The sequence below is a fragment of the Tamandua tetradactyla genome, chromosome 2 (genome assembly GCF_023851605.1).
Source record: "Tamandua tetradactyla isolate mTamTet1 chromosome 2, mTamTet1.pri, whole genome shotgun sequence".
NCBI lineage: Eukaryota > Metazoa > Chordata > Mammalia > Pilosa > Myrmecophagidae > Tamandua > Tamandua tetradactyla.
In genome coordinates this window covers 42,803,194-42,816,952 of record NC_135328.1, presented here as the reverse complement: position 1 = coordinate 42,816,952, position 13,759 = coordinate 42,803,194, and positions in this window count along the sequence as shown.

The window sequence follows — 13,759 nt, the reverse complement described above, 5'->3', positions numbered from 1 at the left end:
GCAAGCATGAGACTCAAAAGGCTCTTGAGTTATAGATGGTGTCACTGAGATTTATAGTGCACTTCCAAGAGGCTACGACAGTGGCGAATGGTCTCCCTCACAACTGTTCAACCCTGCCATTATTGAGTAAAAGCAGCCTTAGATGCTAAATAAATGAATGAGCATGCTGTGTTCTAATAATTTTTTTATGGACACTGAAATTTGAATATTGTATAATTTTCTTTGTCATTAAATATTATTCTTCTAATTTCTTTTCAATCATTTAAACTGTAGAAGCCATTCTTAGCTTGTGGACTATAAAAAATAGAAAGGTGGACCAGATTTGGCATTTTGGTGGTAGTTTGCTGACCTTGGCCTTAAACAGTCGATTGTCTTTTAGAACATTAACAAACAAGGAAAATTTCTTTTATTTCCCCCCTTGTATTGATCAGATCCGGTTATCTCATTCTTTTGTGTAACTCATTGTTTCCTGTGGTATTATTTCCCCCAAACCTGAAGAACTTCCTTTATCATTTCTTGTAACATTGATCTATTGGGGATAATTTCCTAAGCTTTTGCATATTTTAAATGCTTTCTTTTACCTTCATTATCACCCTTTTAAATATGTTTATGTTTATGAAGACAAAAGAGTAAGAATAACACACCAAATAAAGACAGTATTAATAATGTTTTCAAATAATTAGAAGTATCAACAAGTGTTACATTATTTGTTTGATTCTGTCAACTTATTCAATACTATCTCACCTGCTAATTATTAGGAACATTTTCAATCTCCCTTCCTTAGTTCCAACACAATGCTGGTAAATTTGATTATATGATATTGCTCATCCCAAGAGGCCTGTGTGTGTGTGTGTGTGTGTGTGTGTGTGTGTGTGTGTGTGTGTGTGTGTGTATGTCTTGGTCCTATATTCGAATGTTTAAAAAAAGACAGGACAATTTGGATTTCTTCTTTATTCTTTCTGGGTCTCTTTCCATGTTATGCCCTCTCAGTTCTCTCCATCTTCATAAAAGCCTCACTAAAGCTCAGGTTTATTTCATTTCAAAATATTATACTCCTTTTCTGCTCTCAATTTAACTCTTTGTATCTGTTACACGATTGGAGCTATTCAGCTTGACAGAAATTAAAATTCATAAGGTTGACAAAATAAAATTCATGTTTACTTAAAATCCAACATAAGGAGAGCTCCCTATTAAAGAGAACAAAATGTAGAACAGTCTGGTTTGAAGACTTTTTTTCAGGGTTTAAGCTGCAGTATTTTTAATATATTTCATAGTTTTAGTACATCTTAGATACCCTAAGGATGCTTACCCATATCTTTTGTAGAATATAATCATGTATTTCAATTTCAACTTAAAACGTTTCAAGTTTTTGATGCACTCTATAATAAAACCTATAAAGCAACTCAATGCAAACATTTAATGATGCATAATATCTAAATTTCTTCCTTTCATTAAGCTATTTTACGATTGAGTCTTTCTTCATTCAACAAATTTTCATTATGTACCTACTACTGCAAAGCACTGTGCTAGGTGCTGAGATTCAGCAGTGACAAGGCAGATACGGCCACAACTTTATAAACACATAAAAATGCATTATACAGGGTACCATGAAGGAAATAAAAGAGATGCAGGGTTCTACATAGATTGGTCAAGAAAAGCAATATCACATAATCAAACTGATGAACAGGTCAACTTTGAATAGCTACTGATTAAAAGTAGGAATGAGAAGGGGGATCTCAACAGCCCATCTGAGACAATCGACTCATTTCAGGTTGCAACAGCGATTTTAAAATCCTTGCCTCTTAATTGCAATGGCCGTGCCATCTTTGGGCTTGTTTCTATCGATTTTTTTTTCCTCCCTCCTGATTATGGCTTTTATTTTCCCTGATTTTTTTCACATCTAGTATTTTTTTTTTTTATTGTATGCTAGACATTTGGTTGCTGTGTTGCTGAGAGTCTTAATTTCATTGTCTTTTTTTTTTTTAAGGAGTTTCGAGGTTAAAATATTTTTTTCCTGGAAGGCTTGATCCTATCAAGTTTTTTTAAATTTTATTTTTAATTTTTAAAAATTATTATATTTAATAACACTCTATACCCACCAAACTCAAATTTTGTCTTAAGGGCTGCTGGGATGGGACTAATGTGGTATAGTGTAACCTGCTCCCAAGCATGGCTTTTCTAGGGTCTCAAATGAATGTCTTGGGTTACAGTGATACCTCCCAGGCTGTCTGGTCAGAATTCCACCTTATCACAGCAATGCATAACTCTGTAATCTCCATTCAGCTCTTAGGCTCCCTGTAGCTGTTTTTTTTTGTGAGGTTTCTGCAGGAACTTCACCTTCTGCTTGCACAGCTTAGTCTTAGTATGCAATCTAAGGGACCTCCATGAAGGTTTCTGGAGCTTCTCTGTACCTCGTCTTCTCTCCTAAACTGTGTGCCATAAATTCTAGTGGCTTCAGCAGTCCCAAACCCTGTTTTCCTTATCTTCTCTTTGGGTTCTACTTTGCCGGGCCACTCACTGGAAACTGCACAGGCAGAAAGCTTGGACCTCAAGGATCAAAGCCCTCTGTTGTCTGTTATGCAATGCCCAGTTTAACTTGTGTTATGACTGGAAGGGCATCCCTTAGCCATCAGTCTGTCATGGTTAGAACTGGAAGTCCCAATGTCTTCCTTGTCTTTTCTTTTTTTTTTCTTCAGAGATTAGTGCTTAGAAATAGGCACCCGATGTCACTTGAATGAATGCCCAATAATTTTTTATGTAATCTGCCTAAGGTTACATAGATCCCAGATCTCTGGCCTCTTGGTTTAAACTTTTCCATTCTGTATTGCATGAGGATTTATCTTCTCCCTGTGGTTCTGAATTGGAATCCAGAGTTCACTCATGCCTTTATGGAAAGAAGGCTGAAGTTCCCCATTAATGACTTCTTCCTTTCTTTGTGAAATCACCCACACTCGTGATGAAACTACATATAACCTTTTGGGATTCACTTTGGGGGACTGAAGGGGAAGCACAAGGAAATATCCAGCATTTTTCAGTACTCTTTTCTTAGCTTCCTTCTTCATTTAACAATGGTGCAGAATTTTGATTCCAGTATCTGTGATGCAATCAGGTGCTACTCTGGTCTTCTTGAATAGCCCTGCTAATTATTACCCTGGTCTTCCTGGTGCAACTCTTTACTGGCCTACATTCTTGCAGGTTAATGCTGAGATATTAATTTCAGGAAATGGAAACCACTTCCTGGGAGCATTTACAAGGGGAAGTTGAGTTGAAAGATTGTGTCAAGGTCAGAAAACGTGAACCACAGAAGGGTGAGCACCTCTGATAGCTGAGCTCTACTGCTTATGAGATGTGGGGTACTGGTCATTTTTTTAAAGCCTCTCTTAGCCTCATTTTTTTTCTTGTGTAAAATGAAAACAATAATACCTTTTAAGTAAGAGTAAGTGAATTAACAAGGGTAAACTCCTAGTTCAAAAACTACCTATTTTCTTACCTGTTTCAGGGGAGTTTCTCAATAGGGATGAATGTTATTTCTTTTTCTTCTCTTTTTTCTCTCCTCTATTTTCCAGTCAATCAATAGATCAATAATCTATCATCTCTCTCCTCCTCCTTTTCTTCTTCTTTAAAAGAATGGGTCAGAGGAGAGAGAGGCACTATATTTTTATTAAAGTGGTTAAAAGCATGGTTTATGGAATCAGTCAGACCTGGGTACAAATCTTGTCTCCACAATTTATTATTTTTGGAATGCTGAAAAAGTCATATGACCTATTTAAGCTTCAGTTTATTTACTTATAAAATGGAGATAATTCTTGACTGATAAGATTATCGTGAGAACTGAATTTTAAAAAATGAGTAAATGAAAATTGGCCAGCCCAAGCTTGCACTGTGGCAGGTGCTCAGGTGTTGTCCTTTCCAGTTAGCTCTGTAGAAGGGACCCAGAACAAGCTCTAGAACTAGCTATCTGATTCTTCTAGGTTTCCCCCCATTCTGAGCTCCTCTCCTTTCTCCTTGCTAGGAAAAATTGGTCTGGGGGTGGAGAGGTGGGTGGTATCTGAATTTGTAGTTCTTCAATAATGTGAATGATAAAATCTATTTTGAGAACTTTCACTGAAGCCTTCCCCTGTCACTTTCTCCATTCTGCTTCTAGCCCCCACCAAAAGCCTGCTTTGGTTCTGGGAGAGATCCTTAGGAATAGATAGGACTGGAAAAAATCTGGAAATTGGAAGACAAATGCTAATGGGGAGGAATCTACATGTGAAACTGTATAATAGTTTGTTCCGTAAACATTTACTGTGAACCATTCAGTGCTATATTCCTAGAGTGAATCAGATATCATCTAAGGGGGAAAGACAGAAAAACAAACAGGCAATGACCCTGTGAAGATGGGGAAGGCAGAGTCTATGGGAGCAGAGAGCAGAAAGTGATCAACCCTAAATGCCTCTGTCTTTCAGAGAAGGCTCTATGGAGGAAGGGACATCTGAACTGAGTCTCAGAGAATGAATAGGAGTTCACCATGGGGATACTGAGTGTGGGCAAATGCTTGAGCTAGAGCAAAAAGTAGGCCAAGAAGTGTGGAAAAGCAGTGCTTTAACTAGTGAGGCTGGATCCAGTGTACTCCAGCTTGCAAGAGCTAAATGCTGTATGATTAGGAATTTTGTGAACTGGTCATTTAACACAGCCATGATTAAAAATCTTATTCCATAAATTTACATTTCAATTAATTATATTAAAAAGTAATACTCGAAGTTCATCACTTCCTAGCTATTTTACTATTATCTATGGTTTTGGGGGTTCTTTATGTGTCTATTGTATTCGTGTAGTAGAAATACCCTATAGTGATATGCTACTACACATTTCCTCCCAAATCCCTGTTCAATGACAACATGTTGGTTACTTGATTGACCATAGTGGAAGTATTTACATCATGGATACTGGCAAATGGTACAAATTGGGGTTTTAATTTGGAGAGCTAGTTGCTAAACACTTCTCAGTGTGACCCTCCCTATAACATGAGGGAATGGGGATACCAGACGAAGCAGAGAGGTTGGTGGGAGCTGAATCAGGGAACCCTTGCATGTTCAGTTCCAGAGCTTGGATATCTCTCTAAAGGTGCTAGGAAACTACTGCTGCATTTTAAGCAAGTGAGCCATATGTCCAGGTTTGTTTTAGAAAGACTGCTCTGCCTGCCATTTGGTGGATGGACTGAGTGGGCTTCAGTGAGGAGGGCTTTGTAATGAAGAAAAGAAGGGATTGGATTTGAGACCCAGGAGTTGGCCTTGGTGAATGATAAAATGTGGGGAGGGTTGGGTTGGGGGAGGTAAGGGAGTGTGACCAGCCTAGGATGACCCCTTGGTTCTGCCTTGGGACACTTGGTGGTAGAGGTGATGCTCTTGAAGTGCAAGTGCTCATGAACAGATGGACATGGTGTGAGAGTGTCCTGGAGAGAAGGGGAGGTCCAGTGCATTGAGCCCTTGCTCCTCTATTCTTGCCTGTATCAAATTCAACATGTGCTTATAGGGTTTTTGTTTGTTTGTTTTTTTCTGCATAGACTCTCAGAGTGAGGTCTCTCTGATTCTTTCCCCCATGGATTGCATCCTCCAGAAAAGCAACATGGGACTGGGAACCCAGTACAAGGACTGGTCAAATCTGGCTCAGATCCTTTATTCTTATGAATCCTTGCACATGATGGCATGATAGGTTCTCCTCTGAGTCTCAGTTTACTTCTCTATAAAGTGAGCATTCCCATCCAGGCCCTATTCTCTTTCCCCATGGAGCTCTTGGGAGAAGGGACATTTGCCAATAATTTTCCTTCTGATGTCAGATTGTATTTCCAAGCACAAGACAGAAAGCTGGGAGATCTCCCTGGCACAGAGAAAAGCAAAGTCTGGTTGGGTATCAGTTCTGAGAAACAGCAGTATGATGGTTAAGTTTATGCACGAACTTGGCTAGCTTATGGTATCCAGTTGTTTGGTCAAGCAGGTAGTGGCCTGATTTTTACTGTGAGGGTATTCAATGGATTTAAATCATTAGTTAGTTGATTGCATTATGGCTGATTAAGTCTACAACCAACAAAGGAAATTGCCTTGAGCGAGGAAAGAAGTTTCATCCAACCAGTTGAAGGTCTTAAAGGAAAAAATGAAGATTTCAGCAGTCAGAAAGAATTTCTATCTCCACTTCAACCAGCCAACTTCTCCTGGGAATTTGTCAAATACTTCATTGGAGTTCCCAACCTGCAGCCTGCCCTATGGAATTCGGACTTAACCATCCCCACAGTCTCATGAGCCAATTCTGTAACAAATCTCATAATATCCTGTTGGTTCTGTTTCTCTAGAGAACCCTGACTAATGCAAGCAGGGAGTTCCAAGGGAAATGCTGGATTCCCCTGCAGTGGTTGCAGGAATGTTTCCCATATGAGAGCATGGAGTGGAAAACTAAGGACTAGAGTGGTTGTCACCAGTCAAGCCAGGAGAGTCCTAGGCATGATTTGTTTGTTTTGGCCCAGGAACAGCTGGCATCCAGCCAGTGCTCAGCCATCTTGTTCTTTGTCCCTGAAGGTCCTAGTAATTAGCAATCTCCACTGAATGAATCACATTTGCTATCAGCTGATAACTAAACCCAAACACTGTGCAGAGTTGACCTCCGTGAAACCTTCTCTGAATCACTCATATCGAGTTTGTGTCTCTACTGTTTCCCTTGTTCACTCCTTGTTTATTTCTTTTAGGTCACTCATCACGATGTATTACCATTTTTTAATTGCTTCGTTGTATCTCCTCCCCATTCCCCAACTTCAACCCAATAGTTTGGAAGCTCTGTGAGACCAATAGCCGTGTCCATTTCACCCACAGCACCTGGCATGGAATACATGGAGAGAATTTCTAAGTATTAGTTGAATAAATGAACCACCAAGTCCCCAGCTCATGTGCCCTACTTCATTTCATTCTAATCTTATAATTCCCATACTTTTGTTTTACTTCATTCAGTGTCAAAGAGAAGAAATACAGAGAATAGAATTCCTGGGTCATTTTCTGGTACAGTGACAACAATTGTTTATTGAGCACCAACGAGGGACCTGGAACCTTCAGGGGCATTAGCCCATTTTATCCTCACAAGTGTCCCATGTGTCATATACTACTATTATTTCCATTTTGCATATGAGGAAAGTGAGACCCAGAGAGGGTAACTCAGCTGCCTGATGTTTCATAGCTGGACAGTAGAGCACATAACACAGATTCTGTCTGTTCTTTTCTTATATGCCAGTGCTTTGAAAATTGTGGTACTCAACTCTGGCTGTACATGGGAATTACCTGGACAGTTTCAAAAGTTATGGTTGCCATATGAGTAGGCAATCCCATTACTGGGAATATACACAGAAGACTGGAAGCAGGGACTCAGATAGACATTTGGAACTGATGTTTATGGCGACATTATTTATATACCCAATAGGTGGAAATGGTCAAAGGGTGCATTGACTGAGAAACAGAATAGCAAACTGCTGTATACGTATGATGGAATATTGTGTGGCTACAGAAAGGAACAGAGTCATGAAGCATACAACCAGGTAAATGAACCATGAAGACATATTGAATAAAATTAGCCCAAAACAAAGAGACAAATATTGTATGATCTCTTTTAGGAAATACCTATAAGAAAATGGGGGCCTAGTTTCTAAGCTCTTAGCAGTACTGAGCTTTAAGTGTTAATCCTAAATTCTGAGACGCTGCACTATACATGCACAACCTGCTATTTTCCTGAAACTTTGGGTTCCTGTATGATGTCTAAGACTCAGCGTTGGAGTTCTGCAGCTTTGGAAGTCAGTATGCCTATATTCAGCAACTGTCAAAGAAGCTAAAAAAGAGATCAGGCTTCAATTGGAGATAAGAACGAAACTAATCTGGTCGGGACTAAGGCAAATCAGAATACAGGGTAAAGGCTGATATTGTCTATATTTTAGAACTTCACCTATTGTAGGAAACCAAAGAAAGAGAGGTTTATTTTGTCCAAAACTAAATTTTCTGTAGGATACCATCCAACTTAACCTGTTTGGCCAGTCCAGTTAAACAACATAAACACATGGAACCTAGAATTGGGAACGAGGTGAGGTCTTGCAATTCTGTATAGCTTAGTCTAATACTCGGATACATTCCAGAGTATATTGGACAGATCATTAAAATGTATTGGCAAAGTCCCTTGAGGGACAGAATAAAATATAAAACTATTAAACTTTTCCACCTGGGAAATCCCTGATACTTTCTCAACCATCAGGGACTCCTAAGTTAATAGGCCAAGTCCTTGCTCTTACGGAACTTATTTCTGTAACAGAGCAGGTAAGCCTACCTATAATTATGCCTCAGAGTTACTTCCAGAAAACTTTGTTGCTCAGATGTGGCCTCTTGCTCTCTGAGCCCAAAACCGCAAGTAAAATCATTACCCTCACCACTGCGTGGGACATGACCTCCAGGGGTGTGGGTCTTCCTGGCAACATGGGACATGCCTCCAAGGGATGAGCCTGGCCCTGGCACCATAGGATCAACAATGCCTACCTGACTAAAAGGGGGAATAGAAATTTAACAAAATAAGGTATCAGTAGCTAAGAGATTTCAAATACTGCTGAGAAGCTATTTCTGGCGGTTATCCTTATGCAAGCTTCAGCTAGATATTGCTAACTGCTGTGGTATGCCAAGCCCCAACCAATAGTATTACTATAAACCCTCAATAATACCCGGGGCTCTATCTGAGACTCTATAAAAGTTTCACTCACTAAGTTTATTTTTCAGAAATCTAAAACCTTCAAATGGGTTCCTAGGCGAGATTAGCCCTGAAACCTTGTCTCTCCCAAGAGTATCAACCAGCTCCATCCACCTTTCCCATGTTGTTGACACTTCATTTCAACATGTAGAAGTTCGAATGTGCATTGCCCAGATATTCTTAAAGATTTGGAGAAGGAACAAAGGAGAAGGAGGAGTTGTAAGAGAGAAGATAAGATTTAACAAATGAGTATGACTGCTGAGTCATTATACTGATATTTCTTTTAGTTTCCAGTGTCTTAAAGCAGCTAGAAGAAAATACCTAAAATTGTGGAACTGTAACTGTATCATACCTTTAAATTTGTTCTATAACTGCTTGTTAAAATATAGCTTGAAATTTATCACTTTTTTGTATATATATTAAATTTCTCAATAAAAAAATGTTGGAAAAAAAGTTACGGTTGCCTATTTTTCACTCCTAGAGATTCTGATTTTAATAGTCTTGGGTATGGCCTGGACATTAGGGCTTTTAATCTATCTGACCACCCCCCACCCCCCAACACCTTCCTGCCACCCCTCCCCCCACATCGTGCAGTCCAAATCGAGAACCTCTCTGAAAGAGAATAAGATAAAAAAGGACCCAGTCAACCCATTTTACTTGGTGGCAGCTACTGGCAGGGCTTCCTAAGGAAAGTTTTAATGATGGTGCATCTTGGGCCCCCTGGGGTGAACGCCCAGCCTGGAGAGGAGAAGGCTCTAAAATAGATGTCCTTTTAAAACGATACCTAATCTTATCATCTGTAATTTGGGAATGATGATTATGACAATTCTGGCTCTGCTTAGCTGGCATCCTAGAATTTTAGAGCTGGAAGTAAACTTTGAGATCTTCCCTGAACTTAGACAATCTGCCCAAGACTATACAATAAGTAGGGGCAGCAAAATGGGCAAAGCTGAGAAGCTGCACACAATAGCAAATGAAAACCTAGAGTTAGACTGACTGATGAGTTCAAATTCAGATTTATTACTCTCCGATGCTGTGGCTTTGGGTGAGTTACCATGTCCCACTGAGCCTCAGATTCTCTATCAATAAAAGAGCAATATTAATTTTTGTGACACAGCCCTCACACTCACTACTTGGAGTTGGGCAGGCTTGGCAGATAAAACATTCAGCCTCACGAGACTGCGGTCACTCCAGATAGCACTGTAAACTTTGGGATTCTCAGACACCTGCATTTCTGGCTGCAAATTCGGGGGCTCCCGTCACCCCACTCAGGTTCGATAATTCATAGAACAACTACCAGAATTCAAGAAAGCACTCTACTTCTGATTACAGTTTTATTGGAGCAAAAAATAATGCAAATCAAGATGCACAAAGTGAAGAGATGCTTAGGGTGAGGCCTAGGATGGTCTCAGACCGGGAACTTCCATTGTCTTCTCCCTGCAGAGTCATAACACGTCACCCTCCCAGCACATCCATACACATTACGGATCAGGGAAGCTCACCCAGTCTTCCCTGGTCAGAGTTTTTATTGGAGTTTCACTAAGTAGACATGGCTGAATGAATCAATGCCCTCCTCTCCTGAGGTCAGGCTAAAATCACATGGCTCAAAATCCCAACCCTCTGATCTCATGGCTGACCCCACCCATACCCACTAGCATAAACTATCAGGGGTGTTGGTGTGGGGAGGTCCAACAGGAATAGCAAAGATTGTCCAATCACTCAGGAAATTCCAGATTTTATCTTCTAGCAGCCAGGACAAAGGGCAGACCTCTCTTTAGGTGAGGCCAAAATCCTTCTTACACAATTACCATTAGGGTTGCTTGATGATGAGAAAAAATAATGTTTGCAGTGTTTAGCACAGTGCTTGCACAGGAGAGGGGTTCTAACCTTTCTGTGGTTTACAAAAGCAGCACAGAGAATAGAGACAAAGACAAAATGAGGCTCTACCCTGTCTGAGCTTTGACATTGCAGTGCCACTGAGACCAGTGGTCTTTCGAGGAAGGACCTAAGTGACCCAGTGGTCTGTTGATGGGGCTGGATCAAGGGCTGGGTTGGATCAAGTTGGGCTGACAGGAGAGTGGTGATGCCAGCATTCTTATTACAGGTCCAGGAAGGGGGAATCAGAGTAGCATGTGGCATTCAAGAAGGGAGGAAAGCCTTAGATCTCTTCTGGGGTTGGACTGGTTGTTCAATCAGTGTTTATTCCATAGAATAGAAAACCCAGTTATCCTCTGAGGATTTGGAGGTCAATTCCTGGGAATGCCAACCTCTCTGGGAGAGGATTGGTTTACTGACTTGGAGCCAGGAAGTCAGGGTTTGATTGAGGATTAAATGGGATGATGCAGGTAAAGTGCTCATACTATGAGTGGCCAATAAACATTAACTCTTACTATTCACTGCTAACAATGAACTCTGAGAGGTGGGCACTTTTATCCTGCATGGGTTCAAATACTGGCTTCATCTGTAAAATGGGATAATAATGTCAGCGTTGTTGCCTTGTTGAATTAGGTGAAATAGGTCAACAGTTGAGCTGAATGCCTGACATAGGTAAAAACAAAAAATACCAGCTATGATTACTGGTGTTAAAGACCTGGATGCTCCAACATTAGCCTATGAATGTACCATGCCCTGCTTCTGCGGGACAGAGGGTGGGCCACCTAGCCCAACAAAGTCAGAGGGGCTGGTGGGTGGAGGAGGACAAAAGGGTGGTGTCAGAATGGACCAGCATTCATGGATCTTATATTCACATTTTGTTTCAGTAACTCTTCTGCTCTGAAGAGCTAAAAATCCCCGTGAACCTAACAGCAGGAGTTTTGCAACTTAAGGTTTTTGGGGGAATTTTGCTTTCTTCTTTCTTCAGGTCTTGGAGAAATCCTCTTTTCTCCCTCCATATACCTGAAAAAAGGAAGCTCATTTGAAATTCAAGCACTACAAACATGGAATTATTGAGACCTGTTTCTGAATTGCAGATGGAAGGGACCTTAGCTTACTTCATCCATCTCTGATCCTATTGCTCAGAGGAGGAAATTGAGGCCAACAGAAGTGAAATGGCTGGCACAAGTCCTCTCAGTTTGTCAGCCGGAAGACCTGGAACACAGGTCTTCGGACTGCTGATTCCCTGCATCTACTGCAATTCTACCGGGGACTTTGTAATTATAACTCTTGTTATTTTAGAGAAGGAGCTCTGACAGGATGGAAGCAATGCAAATAGGGATGAGAGTCAAAACAGCTAGCAACAGGTGTGACACTAGCATCAACCACTCAGAATCATGCCTAGCCATCAGAGCAGTCACAGTACCTTTGTGTCCTGATGGAATGTTAGCTGGGCTCTAATTGGACACTGATATCTCCAATTGTTGCCTCACTAAGAGGGCACTCTGTGTAATGTACATCAAAAACCAATCCTGTGACACTGGAGTTTCAAAGAGAGAAAGAGTTTTTTTACAGAGCATCTGTGTAAGGAGAGAGGAGGCATGCCTCAGATCTTGTCTTCCTGAGACCAAAAGGTGTTACCAGGCAAAGACGGTGGATTTTCTGCCTGATGTGTTCCATAACCAATTTCTGAAACTCTGGGGTTTCAAAGAGAGAAAAAGTTTATTACTAGGCATGTAGTAGGAGATCAAATGGCCTATTGGCCCAAAAATCTGTCTCCCCAAACTGCGGTAATTCTGATACTTTTATAGTATTAAAAGGTGGGCAGGTTTAAGGATAATTAGAACAATGGCTCCAGATGATGTGATTTAGCTTATCTAACTATTGAGCATATGCAGATTGATTACATGATTACATTATATTCTCAGAATGTATGTAAGAAGATGGGGGCCTTAATATGATAAAGAGCTTGATTTTTTGTATTATAATGAGGTATAGGTGACTTACAGTTTAAGTTGAAGCTACTATGCATGTCAGGCAGGCCCATTTTGGTTAGATCCAGTTTTGGTTATCAAACAACTTTGGAATTTGGGTAGGTTAGTTCTGGGCTGACCCCAAACCCTCCATAAATACACATTAGGGGCTGTCCTTAGTGATCACAAGACTCCAGAGTAAAAAAAAAAATGGATAAAACGGGTAAAAGTGAGGGTCAGTCAAAAGGTTTTTAGAATCACAAGGAAACAAGATAAAGACTATACCATCGTTATCAAAGATGAAGGAGCTGGATTAAGTACAAAGACTTCAGGTATTTCCCTCTGCTCCAATATACGAGAATGCAAAAAGAAATATCTATATAATACAGGCTTCAGCAACCATAATCATTCCTTAAATCCTACCTTCTCAGTTACAAAGTGTTTAGGGTTTTTATGGGATTTAGACAAAGGGTGGTAGAGATAATGGCACTGGCAGATATTGATTGGTTATGGTTAAGTGTGGGCCTAGAAAGTTTTTGAAGACTAAGAAGTTTTTGAAGACTGACAAAGGGTAAGTGTTATGGTAGCAGTTTGCAACAGGATCCTAAATTGTTTAATTAACATAAAATAATAACTAAAGAGACTAGGCTAAACCAAAGGGCGATAAGGTCTGACAGAACCCAGCTGGGGCAAATAGATTGTTACCAATCACAGCTGTGTTGTAAACACAAGTAAGGGAATGGAAGTAAATTGAAATTACATAAGTGAAAATCTTGTAGTCAGCAGTTATGATCTACAGGGAAACAGAGGTTTTCCCTAGGATACATGGAGGGGTCTCAAAGGGAAATGGGCTAATAAATAGCGACAACTGCCACTTCACAGTTACGCTATGGACAGCTGGACAAACATCAGGATGGACAGTTGGTTAGTTTTGTCTCCTTGCTCAGGCACTTCCCAGGATAGAGGGTCCTTTTGGGAACTAATTGAAAAAGTTGTTGTTGGGGACCTAGATGAGACTATTAAATTAATACTTTTCATCTGGAGAATTACTTTTGCAGGGTTTTTGTCTTTGAATCAAATTAAGGCAAATGATTCATTTCTCTCCATGAGTGTGAAAAAGGTTGTGGTCTTACCACCCCCAAAAGTGGGTACAAGCTAAATGTGGGAATTAC